Source organism: Lotus japonicus, chromosome 3, assembly GCF_012489685.1.
Source record: "Lotus japonicus ecotype B-129 chromosome 3, LjGifu_v1.2".
Classification (NCBI taxonomy): Eukaryota; Viridiplantae; Streptophyta; class Magnoliopsida; order Fabales; family Fabaceae; genus Lotus; species Lotus japonicus.
The window spans coordinates 74,217,850-74,237,599 of record NC_080043.1 but is presented as its reverse complement, the minus strand read 5'-3'; the positions used below and the strand labels follow the sequence as shown (position 1 = coordinate 74,237,599).

Below are 19,750 nucleotides of genomic sequence, written 5' to 3'. Positions count from 1 at the left end.
AGGATTTTTGTTGAAGATATGACTGACAACATGGTCAAACCTTACTGTGGCCTTATTGGTGGTGGCATCTTATTTAAGATTCTCTTAAGAGCTAGTAGCCTAGTAACAATTTAAGCCCAATGTTGTGTTACCTAACATTGTGGAGAACATTGAAAGGCCCTAAATAAGTTTTGTATTGACTATGCATTCGCCTCGTGGGCACTGATTAGACAAATAAAATTTGACGTGCAATATTCATAGATTCCATAACTTTTCCTTCTTGGATCTCACTTCTTAGATTCCATATGAAAACAATTTTTACTCTTATTTAATTTGAACAACACCATCCCAAACCCAATTTTCCTTTAACTTGCATTTTAAATACCACAATTTTGTATGTTTAAGGTTTGACAATCAATCCCTCTAATCAAGATCTGGCGCAACAAAGAAAATACACATGAAACAGATTATAATCATTACTCCCTCCGTTCCTTTTTAAGTGTCATTCTAGCAAAAAACTCTCCAACCAAGATAGTGACTTATTAGAGTTTTTTTTTTCCATTCTACCCTCTCACATCCTAATCATGAAGTTATAAAGTTTTCCAACCAAGATAGTGAATAATTAAAGGGCCTGTTTGGTTTGGCCATTTTCTTTTCTGTTTTCATTTTCAAAGAAAACAGAAAATAGTTGTGAAAACGTGTTTGATTAAAAATTTGAAAATATTTTCAGAGAAAATATTTCCGAAAATGGGTCAACTTTTGAAAATAAAAAAAAAAAGTCGTTTTCACTTTTTCAATGAAAACGGAAACGAAATGATGAAAACACGCGGTGGCAGGGTTGTAATTATAATGAAATTGGTTTCTTTCTTTTCTTTTCGTTCTGAAGGAAGAACGTGTGTGTCGGCCCTAACCTCGTTCTGCAAGTTCTTCTCTGCTACCTCCTTCATCCCACAACCAAGGTTCTTCTCCTTCTCTTTTGTCTTCTTTTTTTTTTGAATTTTTGAAACGTGAAACTGGGTTCTGACCATGTTGCACTGTGAACCCTATTTTATGTCTTTTTTGGGTGTTATCTGTTATGAACCCTATTTCTTGGTTACTCTATTTTGGGTGCTTCACTTGATGGGTTTTGGTTGATTTTGGAGCTAGTTTTTTCGGTTTGGTGTTTCAATCCATGTTTAAACCCTCTATACTGCCTTCAAAATCTGTAAAACCCATGTTTTTTTGTTGATTCTGAACTCTATTCCTTGGCTGGTTTGCGTTTTATGCTGGGCTCCACTGGTCTTTTAAGATGTCCAGGCAAATTGCTCCACTTTGACTGCTGATATTAGGGTTCCTTCAACAATTAACATACAACACAGAATCCATAGATTAACCAACTGGACATATATTTTGTCATAGTAATACATGTCATATGTGCTATGCAAAAACACGTGATGCTGAGGAAATTGAAACCTTGGGTTTGCCATAGAACCTAGTGGCTTTGTGTGGAGACTTGGCTGGTTGCATATTTTTCCTGTTTCTGTAAGGGCCCGTGGCTGCTATTTTTAAATTAGTAGGGGAAATGAATTGTTTTTGGTATGGTGTTATGTTTCCTTTGTACAGTACCAGTACTAGATAGAAGTAGCTTTAGTATTCTTCCTTCTTTCTTGTTTTTGCTTTGTACATGGATTAAAATACTCCTAGTATTTCCATTAATTAAACTTTGGCTTACAAAAAAAAAGTTTACTTGTAGTAGAAACAGCTTTGATGTAGGAATGCTTGCATCTTGGTTGCTTGTAGTTGGCTTTCCAATAATATGTGCTGGTTCTTTTTCAGTTTTTTGGGAATGCCTCCACCATGGTAAATTTGGTGGGGCTTTTGGTTTTGGGACTAGTAGGGGTGTGATTAATTATCTTTCCTTTTGTTTTGTTGGGGATTTAAGCTATTGGCTGCATTTGGTTATTAACTTTTTCCAGTTGCTGTACCAATAATCTGAATGTTATGGCATCCATATATATATTGTCTCTTGTGCTTCTTTTAATTGTGCTCTGCAGGGTCTGTTTTTTTTTACTTGCCTTGTAAGAGTCTCTTGTGCCCTTTATTAGTTTACTTGCTTAATATGAAATTATTTGCATAAGATGGGAGGAAAAACTGAGAAGGGGGGGAGAGCATGGAATGGACAACCCAAAACACAAAGATATTCATTGATATTATATATGATCGAGTGAAAAAAGGGCAGTTGCAAGGGTCTACATTTAAGAAAACAATATGGGAAGAAATAAACATTGAGTTGCAAAAGACAAGTGGATCACCCCTACCTGATGGTGTAGAAAGCCTGAAGGGAAAGTTTAATCGGCTACGCCTTCAACATCGTGAATTTTCAACTTTGATATCTCGCACATGAGTTACATGGGATCCTGAGGCTAACAAAGTGAATGCTCCTGAAGAAGTATGGGAAGAGATGTACAGGGTAAGTTTAACTAATAGAATATCATTATCATTGTTAAATTATCTTCTTCAATTATCAATGGCTTTATTGTGAAGATAAATCAGAGATGAATTTCTTAAAAAAGGGAAAAGAAATTGCTCCTGTATTGTAATATATATATGCATAGGCTAGTAGGCTACACAATTATCTTGAACCGAATGAAATTTTGTTAATTATAAAATAAAAATGATATGGACTTGTAGCTGTGGTATATACTGCAAGTATATGTACAATTTTAGTAAAAACTTATCATTGGATTTAGTAGTATATAATTAATATATGTATATGGACTTGTTTTAGTAGTTATTTCTTTTAACAAGTGAGCATGTAATTATAATCTCAACTACTATTGCTTTTCTTATGTATTTGGACAAAAGTACACATGTTGGGAAATATAATCATTGTTCTTTTTTTTTTCAGAAAGGAAATTTCTACAAGCAGTTTAAGAAACATGGATTTGAGCATGACTATTATATCCTTGGTGAGATATTTAATTCTAGTGCAACAGCTGGAAAGTTAAGTCAAGCTTCTACTCAAGAGCCACCAAACTCCGATGAAGAGAGAGAAATAGAGGAAGACTTTCTCTCAAAAGGTGTTCATATTGATTCTAAAGTTATTGATGTTGATGGAGAGGATCTGCAAGAAGTTAGTAAAAGGAGAAACGTCACTGGGACTTCTAGTGAACGTCGTCGTAAGAGGCAAAAAATTCAAGGCTGGATGTGTTAGAATCAGCTGTGACCAAATGGTCTAACACAATGGATGCAAGGGCAGATAGATATAAAAATGAAGCTGGTTCTTCTGCAGACGCATGCATTAAATTATTAGAGTCCATGGATGGTATTTCCCCAAAAGTTTTCAGCATTGCCGTGGAGAAGTTTACAAATAAGGATTTGAGAAAAATGTTTATAGCAATGTCTTCAATTAGGAAGATGGATTGACTAGCATCTCTTGAGTAGTATCATTTAATTGATTCTAATTTTCTGTTATTTTGTTTATGAGATTGAAGATCGGATTTTCTTGTTTTGTTTCCTTGTTAGTATTGAATTGCTATGATATGCGTTTAATGGGTTGACATTATTTTTTAGTATATGAATGTTTTCATATTATTGATAATAGTTAATATTATTATTTAATTGAGCAGGTTAAAATGTCCATAGATAAATCTATGGATTGTTCAAGTGAAAGTAGCACTGACTCTTGTTTGGATGACTTTGGAGAATACCAGCAGAGTTTTATTAGTAAAACACCATGCAGAAATTCCAAGTTGACTGGAAGGATGTATACTCTAGAATTTTTGCTTGGTAATGAAACTACATGCTATGATAATTTTATAATGAAGAAGACTGTGTTTCTGAATTTTTGCGAAACTTTGAGAAATGTTGGAAACTTGAGAGATGGAAAAAAGGTGAGCATGCAATAAGCAGTTGCAATGTTCTTGATCATAGTGTGTCATAACTTGCGTCACCGACTCGTTGCCGACCGCTTTCAACACTCATTGCATACAGTAAGCAAATGGTTTAGAATTGTTCTAAGAGCAGTCTGCAAGTTGGGCCCAACCACTATTCGACCAAGAAATCAGACAACTACACATCCATATATTATGGGCAACCCAAAATATTTCCCTTATTTTAAGGTAAATTTCTATCACGTACTTATAATATTTTAAATACTCCTACTAACCTACTATTTATGTTTTAAATGTAGAACTGAATTGGTGCTATTGATGGCACACATGTATCTGCTTGGGCTCCTGCTACTATACAAACTGCATTTCGTGGAAGAAAGACCTTGATAACACAAAATGTTCTGGCAGTATGTGATTTTGACATGCTATTCACATTTGTTTATTCTGGTTGGGAAGGGACAGCAAATGACGCAAGAGTGTTTTTAGATGCTTTGACTCCTGAAAACAATTTTCCAAAGCCAGAATGAGGTAATTTTTAGTTTTAATAATGAATTTTACCAACATATTTTTTTTATTCAATAAATGCTCTATTTTTTACAGATCAATTTTATCTTGTTGACTCTGGATTTCCAAATGTGTCTGGCTATCTTGCCCCATTTCGGAGGCAAAGGTATCACATGCGAGATTTTCGTGATGGGGTAAGACCACAACGAAAACAAGAATTATTCAACTATCGACATTCTTCATTGAGAAATATTATCGAAAGATGCTTTGGAGTATTGAAAGCAAGGTTTCCAATTTTGAAGTTAATGCCAAATTATCTCGTTCGAAGACAAAGGCTAATCCCTATTGCTTGTTGCACAGTACACAATTTTATTAGAATGGAATACACTAGAGATAGTCTTTTTGACCAATATGCTCAAGAAGACTTAATTATGGATGCACAAGGTTTACAGGTAGACCAACAAGGAGTCAATGTTGATGCTAATCAAGCCGCTGAAATGGCTCATGTTCGGGAAACTATTGCAGATCAGATGTGGGAAAATTTCAATAGATCTTAGGTAGAATTATATAATTTTTATGTTTAAGACCAATGATACTTATCATATTTATAATATATTTCTCTTACTTGCAACTTGTTGTGACAGTCGTATTCAACGCTTGAATAATAAATATTTTTGTTAGAATAGTTATATAACAAACATATACCATTTTTTATATCTGAAAATAAAAGAATTAGATATAAAATATATTATTAATTATGTCAAACCTTGGTGAGTGTATTTTACTCAAAATTATTTCATAAATTGAAAACAGTTCAATCAAACACATTTCCATTATTTTCATTTTCAGAAAATGGAAAATACCAAATTAAACCAAATACGTTTTCTAAATGTTGAAAAATTGGAAATGAAAATCATTTTCAAAAAATGGAAATGGGAAATGAAAACAGAAAATGTTTTCCCAAACCAAACAGGCCCTAACTTTTTTTTCCACTCTCTCATATCATTAAACCATTTATCACTAGTGCTTTTTACCCGCGCGTTGCACGGGGAATACATCTATTATATTTGATAGGTCAATTAATACCTTGATCATTAAAAATATAATAAACAACGGATGAAATAGAAGAGTATGAAATGATGAGCAAAGTGGACAAACAGTCTTAAATTAAAACCCTTATTGCATAGATTGAACTTCGTACAATTGAATAACTAATAAAAAAATTGGTTAACCAAATCTCAAATTATGCAAAACATATTAGGGGATGTGGTTTAATGATGGCTAATAAACAATAGCTGATTTAATCTACAATGAAAAAAAGATAAAAGATTCTTTATGTACGTGATTATGCGAGTTCATTTTTTTTTACACAATAAAATAAACTAAGTTGGACTCATATCAACATGAAGTCGTTTCACATTCTTCATGAGCCTAAAGACAATAACACAAATTATAGATATGAAGAATCACCAATAAAACATTCAGAACACATTTTAATCTTAGGAAAAAAAAGAATGTACCGCGGAATTTGTTATTGTATTTGATACATTAATTAATACTTAATGAAGGTGCTTTCTTGTTAAAATATATTTCTTCCCGTACGAGAATTTAACTCCTATAATAATTTGTACAAAAAAATTAAAGTGGACTATATTATTATGTAGTAAAAAATTAACATCAAACTATATTATATTATGATTTTCTTGTAACAAAAAAAAATTCCGATGAAATCTTATTAACATTTATTTTTATGTAGAAGTATTTTCATGTAAAATATTCTTCCTATATATAAAAGCTTTTAGGCTCTTTCTAATACATTTAGATCCAACTTCTTCTTACTCTCAGGATGTCTGAAAGTCTTTTCTCAAGTCTATCTGGTGGGTAATATCGATGAAGATGATGACACCCACCATACCTTGCTTGCATCAAGGTCGATCTCTTGTATCCTCCTCCTGCCGAAGACTTTAAGAGTAAACCTTGCCATTCCAACTTTCATCGATCAAGTTTCAGTTGCTTTTTCTGTTGATCCAGGTGAGAAAGCTTACTAAAGAAACCTCTGCTTTTGTCTATCTCCCAATATAAGAAGCATGTTGCTTTGCTCTTATAGTAGTACTAATGGGCGTACTTTAGAACAAATTTCTAGCGAAGGTCTTGACAGTTTGGAACTGAAAGGTTTGTTTCATTAATAATATCTAGTAGTTTCATCATGCTATTCTGTTTTTGAGCTTGTTGTACTTACCGGAGCATTTCTGCGATAAAAAAATTCATAATAGTAAAGCAGTCGTAGTATGCTCCCTTTACTTGCTCTAGTGCTCAAGTGATAGCTGAGTGCATACTGTTTGCATCTGAATTATATATAAAAGACTCTTAAAAACAACTACTTAATTCTTCATTACAAAGAATATACATTACATCAGAACCTAATTATTATTTGTCAGTGGCATAAGTGTCGAAAATAATAGTATTAATAATGGAGATTTCGAATGGTGTGGATAAGGATTAAAAGTCTAATCTCATAAGAAAGAAAAATCTCCATTTACATCAAAATCTATCTCAGATTTCTCTACCTCACTATCACCACCTCTTTTCTTATAAATTATCCACAAACACACTCACAAATTCCACACAGGACCTAACATCATATGCAAATTTTGTTTTCACTGCAACCAGAGTCTGTTCTTTGGCATAAAAAAGCACTTCATAAAGTAAGAAGGTATCACATTTTGAATTTAAATCATTAAAATATTTATTTCTAATTAAAAAATCAAATGAAACTTGCTTCCAAATCAGCAGCAATCCTAAGTGCTATTCCTGATTGCATGTTAGAGTAGGATAGACTAAAGACCACCAAACATAATAGCAATATGTGCAACATCAATCTAGCTATGATAGTGCAAAGATAGCAATCAAATTTGCAGACAGATATGAAAGCCAAAGAATGAATTGAAGCCACTTTTTGGCTATGGCCTTCCAGTGGTTTCCATAACCAATCAGATCTATTTGTAAGGGGAAACTAATCACATGCTACTAAAGAAGATGAATGGAAGAAAACCCCTCTAGAAATTTTAGACCCATTATATTTGTTGAACGGCTAAAACAACTCTTTGCTTTATGTAGCACTGTTGTTGAAAGTACAATAACCAAATCAAAAACATATGCTGATACTAAATCGTAATGTGATAATTACACACTCATGCAAGCAAAACTTCCAATCACACTAAAGTTTGATTAATTGAACCATAGTAGAACAATGATTAATTATAAAATCTAATATTGCCTTCGAAAAGTGACTTTTAATATATGTAATGATGATAGATAGATGTAGAATTGATGAACTAAGTCAGTAAAACTATATATGCATCACAGTAGTGCAACACCAAACACACATCTCTATCTCTTATCTGGTGAATATATACATATAATGGACTGAGAAAAACCTCCATGAGTACTGGTCTCACATGTTTCGTGGCTTACTTGAAATGAGAGCAAGATAAGATCTTGAGTCATCAATCATGTTTCATCGTCAGCTAGCTGAGAATCAGAGAGTGTAGTCAGCCGTTCTGTACCTACGGATAAATTCATGTCAAATGTTTCCAGGGAAGCCAAGGAAATCAATTTATTGTTAGAACATTGGTTTAGGCGTTTAGCATATTAGAAAGGATAGCACCAGTTTTAAAAGCATAACCTCAATAGTATAGCTTGAGCGAACAAAGATAAGCAGTAAAATCGCATCCATGATATGTAGTTCTGTAGTTGTAACGGCAAGCACCAACAATAATAATTAATTTCCTCGGTGCAAGAAGCAGGCAAAAAAAAAAATTACCAAATAAAAAAGTTGCAAGGAAAAAAATCTACAACTTCTCCTTTCTCTCCCCTCAATTCTTTCACTCCCTCAATCCACTTCACTGACAATGATTAGGTTAATCAAAACACACACAGATCAATGTTTCACCTCCTATAGGACACAAATTTTAGATGCAAATTAAGAAAAACGAATAAAATAGAATCACATACAAAGGAGAACTCATAAAATACGGAATTAATTAAAAATCCGAAAATTCAATAAAAATACCATAAAAATTAATTAATACTCTAAAAATAAATCAAAAATAAATTAAGATAAAATCAAGAAATAAAAAACCTAAATCCTAATCAAATCTAAAATTTAAAAATGTATTTTTTTATTAAGGAGAAATAAGGTAAGGAAAAATCATGGCACATGTTGCAAGTGAGGTCAATGAGAAAAAGCTTACATGTAATATATTAGGTGAGAATTAATCTGGGAGCGACACGTCACTAACTTGGCCTGTGAGAGCGACACGTCATGCTAGAAGTTGTTCTTTTCTAATATATATTGATTGATATTGATTCTTCCCTCCCTAGTAGCAATAAAAATATATAACCTCCTTCTTTTCCTTTAACAGAATTTAATGTTAACACTTTTTTCTATGTAACTTTGAAAGCTCTTTTGGGTACTTTCATTGGAATTTAATTTCTACTTACTAGACAATACTTTGAATTGATGTAATGGGAATTTAATTTCCACTTACTAGTAAGGATATAATTGAAAAAATGGATCTTAAAACATCAAAACGACAGTTAAATAAGAACAAAAAATTTCTTCTAAAACGACACTTAAAAAGGAACGGAGAAAGTATATATTAGGTGTTGTCACCAATGATGTCAAAGGCTAACTTTGCATAATAAACAAATGATCGAAATCTGTTGGAAACGTCATAGTTGATTAGTTACTTATTAAATCAGTGATCAGTGTCAGTGTATGAAGGAAGCATAAATCAATTTAATTGATCAATTAATTGTTTATGATTTTGGGACGGTGGGGATTTGTGGTTAGTTTTTCAATGCCACCAATATACCTGACGCCTGAGGAGATGCTGAACAGCGCTTGTTTGATTCCTACACTGTCATGCCCATTTTATTATTGGTTTAAAGATTTGATTAGGTTGCTTGAGACTTTAGTACACACAAATATGCCAGAATTTGTCACCCATGTTTCTAAAGGCAAGACCACAACGTAAAATTATCAATTAGTTTTATTGTTGAACAGCCAACTTGAGTTGACAAAACTGATCGTCTGTTTCGAATTTAATTCGCATCTTCAATACTTGGTAGGGTTCAATATAATTTGGCTTGAAGCTGAAGAAGATCAGATCGAGTGTATTTATATTAACTTTATTTTCAAACAAACTTTTTGTTGACTCTTTTACCTTATCCTCAAACTAGTACTTTTACCCGTGCGATGCACGGGGATATTCACATTTGTTTTTTTGTGTGTTTTTTTATTTAAATATGTGTGTTTTAAAAAGATTTTTGATGGATTAAAAGAACTAAATTTATGTTAGAATGAAATCATAAATTTTGTATGTTTTTTTAATAAATGTTTGTTTTTGCTTTTTTAATTGCTATTTGTTTTTATCTGTTGTACTTGTTTTCATAAATGCTCGATTAGTAGTTTTTTATATTTATTGAATTATTTAATACATGGAGTTGAAGTAACATGTAAGTGCTAAAAATAACAATTGAATGTTTCCTTTGCAATTCGAATAATTACGTTCAAATATGACATTGCGAATGAGTTAGTCGAAACATTTATAATTAAAAAGTTAGTAATGAATAGATATATGAAACATGTAATGTGGTTTTTGAATTAGAACTAACCCATCAAGTAGTGGTCATTAGTGGATTTATGCTTAGTACCTCTAAAATTCTTATCAGATGCTTGAACCATAATTCTTTTTTTTTGTTTTTTTTCATAATTTTTTAAATAATACCATTTCAAATCGGTCCAGCTTGTTCAACAACATTTGTTTATGCCTGGTTTGTAGGGTTCATGGCTGGCGTTATACCTGTCAACGGTTTTTAGTTTTTCTGGTTTTTTCCTTCCAACGAATTTGTCACTGGGCCGATTTTAGGTTTTTTCTGTTAGACCGGCCAGTTAAGCCTATTTTTTTACAACAATGAAAAATACTACATGGTTTTTCAATTAGGAAATTCAGCGTTAATATATTTTTGACATTGATATCAAATTTAATGCCTCAAATTTTGAAAGTGAACATCAAATTTAATGTTAAAACAATCCTCTTTCATTTTTTAGGATTAATATATTCTATAAATCCTATCTAACTAATCATGTTCTTTTAAACTCCTAAGTGATATTATCCACATATTAACCATTAAATCTTTCAATAAACACATATTATGATATTAACCACATGTAACTGAAATAGTCGTAGTGCAAAAGTTTTTTCCCATTAATTTATCATTAAGGAAGATAGTTTTTTATATTGCAATTACGACCGTGAATGTGTTGTTTGATTTTTAAATTAGAAAATCAACATTAATAAATTATTTGGCATTCATTCCAAATTTATGTTAAAATTAAAACTATCAACTCTCAACATTAATAAATTGTTTACATGATGAATTTACTACTTATTAGAATGAAGGAGAAAAGATCACGAATTGAATTGAGATATTGGATCAAGCATCATGTAAATAATAGTGTACAATAATTATTTTTAATATTTTTAGGTTATTAAGATGTTTTTACTTACTTGTTCACGAAAATCAACAACCATGTAATATGATTTTTTACCATAGTACCAATCTTTCAGATTCTCACAATAATTGGACTAAAGTGTATTTTATTTTCCTCTTTAATTGAAATTCTATTAAAACTTACTTTTACATGAGCATAAGACTCTAGAAAACAACAAAAACGACACTACTAAGAATGGAAATCACCTCACGATGACATTTATCAAAATTAAATATAGAAATGGCTTAATCTATGTATCCCGGACAACTTGATAGAGTAACAGAAGTCCCTATTGCCACCAACATGATCATATCTTCAAGGTTCCATAAGAAAAGATGAGAAGAGCAGCAAAGATGACACAGAGAAACATGGCCAAAGATAACATAAAAACATAAATAGTTCAAGAGTTTGAGATTTAATCAAACTCAACGATAAAAGTTTTATGTGCATTCATGTTCAACAAATAGAACACTTATTTAAATCATTATTCAAAAAGATTAAACTTACTGAGATCGCACATTCAACAATTTGGTCTAAAAATAAGTAGTTGAAAAGGCCCAGCTCAAAATCAAATGCAAGTATAGGAAACTGTCAATCTACAATAGTACAATATCAATCACAGAATGCAAACATTGCATATTTTCTTAAATATATTTCAACAAATTGCCTTTTCAAGATCTTTCATTCCATTGACAAATGAACTCACACCCTGCAACATGCACGCTCCTTTGGAAAGTTGCAGCATGCTAAATGAATCAAGCATCTCCCATTACATCCATCTATAGCTGACATCTTTTTTCAAGGATGCTCTATGACCTGAAAAAGTATTCTTGAACAATTGAGGTTTTCATGCAATGGACTTTGTAACCAAGAAGTCCTCCCTGAAGGGGTTGATGCATGTTCAAGTCATGGCAAAACCAATGAATTATCCCGAGTCACACTAAAAAGATTATGGCCTACACAGTGCACGTTGATGAATTAATCATTATTTTTCCAGAAAGAATTATAAGATGCAACTTGAAAAACAAAAAATCAAAGATAAACTGAAGTCTCACAACTCACCTCAAATTCATCATCTTCTTTCTCTATAGGACACAAAACTCCACCTCATGAGACTTTCAGGTTCCTGTCAGAAGCGGTGAAAATGGCACAAAAATGTAATGTCCCAATCAATTAAAACAACTTAATATATTATTGCTATGCAGATTCCATGACCAAACCAAAATAAGATATGATCAAAGAATTGTCGCATACCACCACAAAATTCTAAACATGAAAGATGGCAGTAGCCTTGTGAGAATTAGTGTATACCTATTGTGCCCAGAATTTTCAAATTTTTTCTTTGTGGAATACCTTAACTGAAAATTTGAAAGTAGCCAAGAAACCAATTGAAGAATCTATATAGAAGCCTATTTATTTATTCCAAGATTGAAGAAGAAAACACAAAGGAAAGAACAACAAAGTACATGTAACAACAACATAGAGAAACATGGTTGTGTGAGTGTGGGCGTGGATGAATATGTTCTATGTGTTATGTGCCAGTGGGTTCTATTTATAAAGTGAACAAAAGGGGTAAAAATAAAGGAGGCACTTACAGAATTGTGAAGCGGCAAAGAGCTGCGACTTCAGACATAATACCTGCGAAGAACAAAACACAGTGAGGGAAGAACAATAAACACATGAGGGAAGAATAGAAAGAAAATCAAGAAACTGAGCAAGCAAACAGTGATATGGAAGCTTTTCTCTTACATATTTAAAAATTTCTTATGTGATTATAATTGAACCCATAATAAGAACCATTACGTGATCTCAAAGGGAAAAACAATTAAGTTGCAGTTCCTTCAAGATTAGTTGGAGATTACTTCATATAATAAAGAATTGATGCCAATATATAAGACAACAGTACCAAACTTAATCTGCTAAAAATTACATACATGTACAACCATGATAGTGATCTGCTAAAAATATAACCAACCTGATTACAACTGATAGCTTTAGTGAAAATGTCAACCCAGCTGTTGTTCAAAATTTAGGGGAGAAAAATAAAAAACAAAAAAAGAGAGTAAAGCGAACATTCTTTTTTTCACCGCCAAATTTGGCAGGCTCTTGCAGGAGCATGGTTGTCTATGCTGCCGGAAACCCCACTTCCTGATCATCACCACAGTTATGCTTTTGTGGAATGCTTCAGGAGATAGTGTTTTTTTCTCTGCCACCCCTGCATTTCTGAAATTTGATTTTACATTTAATAAGTAGCACTTTCCTTTATTTTCCATGCTTATGTTTGTGGATATAAATAATTGAATTGTACTGCTCTAGGCTATTGCTCCTACTTACCCTGCAAAAGCTTCACCAAACCTGGCAAAAACTCTTGCTCCCTGTTGTTTCCTTTAATTCTGGATTCATGCTTGAAGTACTTCTACTTCTATAGCCTTCAAAGGTGAAACTAATCTGAAACAGAGAAAAATAGAAAAAAGTATGATGTGAAGCATTCTATGTAACAGTTGCCAAACAGAAGTGTGTAAGCGTGTTTGGTAATTGGTAAGATGAAATTTGAAAAACGAATTATGTGAAACAAATCCATTAACAAAATAAAGAATCATGCTAGCAAAGATCCATACAAATTAAGTCTTAATTTAACTTGAAGTTGCTCATTGTAGAAAAATCTTAATGTCTGCATAATGCAAAAGCATATAGCTTTTGTAGATAACAATCCCAAAATTGAACTCATGTAGAGAACACCATCTAATTAAGATATCTATTTTTCAACCATTTCAATTACATGAAGAATTATATTACATGCCTTTTACCTTAGCTTTCTTGTTGTGCTGCTACCAACTTAATAAAGCAGGTGGGGCAAAGCTCAGCGCAGGTGTAGATGTCACGTCCCCATTAAAATTGGAGCTAGAATCTGCGATGGTCGTGCAGAAGATGACTCTGATGATAACTGCAAAATGAAAATTAAATAAGAATTAACACTAAGCAATCACCGAAAAACGATCGCAAAGTAAAAATGTCTGAACCGCAAAATATGTCATAAATCCTTTTGTGATGAAATAAGAAACTAATGAAAAACAAAACATATATGGTTTTTTTTACGGGCAAACCACATATATATCATTGATTAGGAATGGAAAGGGAAGATTGGTCCTCTAACAATATTGATCCTAAACCAACTGGACCTTCCTCAACCCATACATTATCAGGAAAAACAAAGGCATACTTTGCCATTAGATCAGTAACCATATTAGACTGGCGTTTTACATGAACAAAAGAGTATGTGCCTACATTAGAAATAATCATCTTACAGTCTTCCAGAATGGAATGCAGATATGATAAAGAAATACCCGGGGAATGCCATATTTTAGTAAGCATACTGCAATCTGTTTCAAAAGCCCACCTAAAACAGCTTGCTTCTGCCAAGGTGGGATTGAATTTGCTTAGAGGTTTGTAGCACGCAGCAAATAATAAATCCCCCTGGACATCCCTGATAATCAAACCGAAGCCAGTTCTATGAGTATCTGAACATGCCGCGCGGTGCCACCGAAGCTGCTGCATAGGGCTCGTGTGAATGCTCCTCTCCACCGTGGGTTGGTCTGCTGCAGAATTCATGGACGAAGCCAATTGAAGTGTTTGAGGAATAGCAAGCAGATAGCTATTGAGACTATGAAGCAGAGAATCCAAAACCTTGCAACTGTCAAGTTAGAATTTATATTTGAGACTTGATCCCTGGAAATGCGAAAATAAAAATAAACAAAACATATTCAATTAAAACCAAGAAACTACTATCATGTACTTTTTATAGTGTATGCTCATGAACTTTATAGTGTATGCTTCCATTTACTTTATAGTAAAATTTAATTTAGTGTAACCTTTTGCATGTTGTTTTTTCAAAAGTCTCTTCAAGTGTCATTCTTACTGGATCTATTAGCAGCCTCAGTCCTTGAGAAATTCTATCAGGATTTTACATAGCCCTACCGTAAAATAGATTTCAGAAAGAAACAGGTTCATGAGAACAAACAGTTCAGGAAAATGAGAACAAATTATTCTAGCAGTAATACTGACTTAGTAGAACTGATAGAAGCCTCTGACACTTTCAGGAAACCATTTTCTCCCGCTAACTCCTTCTCTTTCCCATTCCCATCACTATCTTCCATCCATGCCTCTGGAACACACTTTTCCTAACCATAAACCAATAAAAGCATATAACAGACATGATAGTCACTCACTCTGATCATAATACAATGCCAAGCCTGATTTATTTGCAAAAATAAAATATTAAAAAATCCTATATCCACTTACTGTTTTCACTTTTACTAACAAAGATAACAACTTGAAAATACGAAACAGTAGGAAAATCAAAATGACATTTTGTAATTAAAAATGAGAATAGGAAATGAATACAGATAAAATTTTCACAAACCAAACATCCCCAACTTTCACACACAGAAAGGAACACAAAAAATATTAAAGTAAAAATTAAATCACACAGTATGGGAAAATTCAAGCAGCAAACTTCAAGTAACACAGTGAAGTAAACACAATTCACATTGGGGATGTGAGGGAGCATAAAGAAAAATTCAAGGACCCAGAATGAAAAGATGAAATTTTGCGTGAAAATTAGTGCTTGGAAACTCACTGGGTGGGTTCTGGAAGCTTCGTCTTTGAAGTGGTGATGGTGAAGCGGAGACAGCAAGGATAAAGTGAAAGGTGGTAATTAAGCCCTCGGGAACTGAAGCATGATCGCGAAGTTGAAGAAGAAGAAGTGAAATTGCGATACTGATCGAACCTTCCCCGGTTTCAAAATCTTATCCATGCCGCTGATAAAGACCAAAACCACAATATTTTCATTACAGATTGAAGACCAAACAGAAAGACGGTAGTCGAACCTTAATCACATAGTAAGGTCGATTGAGATGAACGAATGAAAGACGGAAAGAAGAGGGGAGAGCAAACGAACCTTGAGATCAGGAGGAAGAAGATAATCTCAGAAGAACAATCAAAGAGTTGCGAAGTTGACGATTTTGTGCGGCCAAACCCTAGTGGAAAAGAAAGCTGCGCCGCAAGAGTTGCAGAAGTTTTTGTGAAAAATGAAAGAGATAGTTATGTTTCATCAGAAGGGGAGTCGAGAGCTATTGATACGTTTCAGAAAGCGTAACTGCAGAAAAGGGAGAAGGTGAAAGGAGATGTTTTTTTTTTTGAAATCGAAAGGAGATGTTTTGAATGTAATGGAAGAATGAAAGTCAGGATGTCAACGACCATGATCAAACTAAGGGACGGCCAAGATTAATTTTCTATTCAATCAATAACACAATTACTAAAATAACCATTCAAAAAAAGTCAATCATGTGGAATGTCAAATTGAATGACTGGTTTACCCTCCTAGCTGCAGAAACTCTCCCTTTATTAAACCTCTCTTATGCCATGCTTTGATTGTAAAATAGTTGTTAGCACTTAGCAGCACAAATTGAAAAACTGAAGTATCAAAAGAAAACTGAAAATGAAATCAATAGCTATTGAAAGATTCAAATTATGACCATTAAAGACAAATTCATATCAACGATGACAATCACCAAAAAGAGTACATAATGAACAAAAAAATCCATCTCTACACTGGGCATCAATTCCAGCTCCATGTATGATTGGACTTATCAACTTCTTCACAAAAAATAATATGCACTTAGACCGACATTCAATCACATTAGGCCACTATGATAGATTACTATATCTCTTTGACTCACCTAGCTGTTGTTATTTTCTTAGTCCTCCTAATTCTAAAGACTTTTATTCAGAAAATTTGTGCTACATTTTCCCCAACATGTTCCAACCACAACACATACAACCAATGAAAAATCATAATTCATAATCAAGGCTTGAATAGGTATGATTGCACGGTTGATTTCACCAAAATTATATCCAGTGCCCTTTTGGAAACATGCACTTTGGATCCCTGTAATTGTTGAGTGAACCTCTGAGAAAAATGTCACCGCATACATTGCAGAATTTAAAAGAAACAAACATTCTCTATAAATAGAAAACAATAATATGAGGTAGAATAATCAACAGCCATTAAACAACCAATAATCAAACCCCAATGTTCAAGAACCACCAAACCCTCATTATTCCACTTTCTCTCCATCAGTCACTGCAATACGAAATCAGCAATCTAAATGCAGAAATAAGGCATATAACTAAGGGTTCATACCAATGTCAAAGAAGATAACGCTTCCAAAGTTCATCACTCATCACCGCCTGAAACGGAAAGAACAAATGGCAGAGAATTGTGAAAGTAGATAGATGAAAATTGAAATGGAAAGAAGGTAAAAGTTAAACAGTCAAGATTGATAACCATAATTCTTAATAAAAAATCAAGATTGATAACCATATATTATCTACCCCAATATCAAGTATAGATAATGGCTATGCTATAAAAAAATTCACTTGAGGAAACAAAGTCCAAGAAATTGTATTCTATAGCAATATCAAAACTAAGGAATGGAAGAGAAATAACCTGATCACTTGAGGAAAAGCACCGCTGTCCCCAACCTGTAAAATGATACACATGATGAAAAATTGAAAACTAAACAGTCTCCCCTAATCTACTGAAAAACTGCAAACAAAGTCCAAGAAATTGTATTCAATAGCTATATCAAAATTAAGGAATGGAAGAGAAATAACCTGATCACTTGAGGAAAAGCACTGCTGTCCCCAACCTGTAAAATGTTACACATAATGAAAAATTGAAAACTGAACAGTCTCCCCTAATCTAGACCAACAGGGCACAGGGGAAGATTTTGGAAATCAAGCAATTAAGAGAAACTAAAGGTTAGGGTTGCGAATGAAACCTGAAGAGTGAGCGACTACTGTTAATTGCTTCAGTTCACAGTAAGATGCTTCTGATCGAGTGAAAACGTCAGAAATCAAGGGGGCATAATATCTCAATTGCAAACGTGGCTTGAAGGAGCTCCAAAGAAACCCATCGACCACAAAAGAATCAAATCCGCGAGGCATATGTTGGGGGTTCTCTGTAGGAATCGAAGTGGGTGGGGGGGGGAAGTGGCGGCTCTCACGTGGGCGTAGAGAAGGAGGGCGTCGAGGGGCTCCTGGTAGCAGATGAAGCCGATGATGAGGGTGTTCCAGACGGAGGAGGTGCTGGAAATCGATCTAGAGGGCAATCTTTGGAGCAAGGAGAAGCAGTGTATGAAAGAAAGGTTTTAAACGAACTTGAAAGCTGAGAGTAGGAGAAAAGGAAGAAGGTAAGGTGAAAGGGGAAGAGTCTGTGAAACTGAAAAACGTACGTTTTACAAATTTAATAAATCCCTTGAATGAAAGATGTAGTGAAACTGATATGAATGAACGGTTGAGATCAAATCTGAGTAAAATAAAATGATTTTTTACAAAAATATCCATGCCCATTTCTCATAGTTATTGGAATAAATTGTTGAAGGACTTTTTTGCCCCTAAGGCTGCAAAACTTTGCTTTTATATATATATATATATATTATAGATTTGAATCTCACATCTTGAATGATTTTGTCTACAGTACATCTTAAATAGCCTTTTGAATTAAATCCCAGAAATGAACACAATTATTAATGTAGTGGTCAAAAGTATTATGATATGTACAATAATTTTTTTCGTTTTATTTGTTCCGTACTAGGAAGTTTATGATAAGAAGGAAACTCTATTTGACTATCATGAAGAAAATTATTAAAGATTTGATTGGTTTTCAGTTTGAAAATGCTTTAACCCAACGGAGGTCTAAAACCTCTTTCACATTAAGGGCGTTAGAATGTGTGATCATGAATTCCAATACTCAAACGGACTTCCAAACCGAAAACTAAACACAACCTATATAAAAACCATAACTCTTTTTGCTGAAAGAGATCTCATCCTTATTTTCATAAGAGCATCTCCAATGCAAGGTTCTTAGTTCTTATTTTGGAGTTAAGAACTAAGAACTAAGACCTTTACCATTAGAGGTGCTAACATGGACTCCTTAGTTCTTAAAAATAAGAACTCAGTTCTTATATAAAGAATTTTACTTTTTGAGTTCTTAACTTAAAATATTAATTATTTCTCTTTCATTCAAATTACTTTTTTTTTGAAACTTCATTCAAATTACTTTGTTACTTTATGAGTTTTGTTTTATTATTTTATGAAAATAAAAAATATAAATAATGTGGTTGGTGGGACTAAATGAATAGTGGTAAGAACTAAGAACTAAGAACTCATGGTTAGAGCAAAATTGCTTGAGAGTTGCTTAAACACATGTGGCAATACGGGCCCACATAAATAGTGTTAAGAAGTAAGAAATAAGAACTAGCATTAAAGATGCTCTAAGGCCTTAATGAAGAGCACACATACGGTGACCATGACTTTAGCTCAACCACGTTCACCTCATTGTTTACTACATTCTCATCATCACGAAAACTTTCAATTTCATATTCATAACCAACTGTTGGCCCAATATTTTGGCCCAAGAGAGAAAAAAACGCATTCAGCCCAAAACACTCAATATAGTCGAATTCGGACTTAAGAAAGGGAAAGGAAAATGCACCAGGTTAATGGGGCAGCCAAATTCGACAATCACAATCACCACTAAACACAAGCACATGTAACACGTGCCACATTGACCAAGTCAAATTCTCCCCACGATGGTCGAAAACGTGGCCAGGAAACGGTTGAAGCAGTTGAAGCACACGATCTCCACCACCATGCATGGAACTTTCGGAGCAAGCATCAAATCGTGGGGGGAAACCAGGCCCACGAACCTAAACATTGAGGAGGAAAACCGTCAAGGACACGCGGGGCACGAAGCTCTATAAATAGGAGAATC

The 19,750-nt window shown here is 33.5% G+C and overlaps 1 long non-coding RNA gene across 27 annotated transcripts; it reads right to left on the bottom strand.

Moving 5' to 3' along the window:
* Positions 1 to 11,376: 11,376 nt before the first annotated feature.
* Positions 11,377 to 18,202, bottom strand: LOC130745835 (uncharacterized). 27 transcript variants are annotated; one of them, XR_009021926.1, is made up of 15 exons: positions 17,757 to 18,202; positions 17,590 to 17,624; positions 17,423 to 17,457; positions 17,117 to 17,163; positions 15,551 to 16,069; positions 14,977 to 15,092; positions 14,784 to 14,885; positions 14,599 to 14,640; positions 14,312 to 14,510; positions 13,722 to 13,858; positions 13,249 to 13,362; positions 12,890 to 13,137; positions 12,510 to 12,552; positions 11,977 to 12,040; positions 11,377 to 11,870 (listed from the first exon to the last, which is right to left on the bottom strand). It is a non-coding gene; the product is annotated as an uncharacterized LOC130745835 (long non-coding RNA). The 27 variants fall into 27 exon arrangements; XR_009021910.1 differs by having other exon boundaries at positions 14,312 to 14,640; XR_009021919.1 differs by having other exon boundaries at positions 14,312 to 14,605.
* Between the last annotated feature and the right edge of the window lie 1,548 nt (positions 18,203 to 19,750).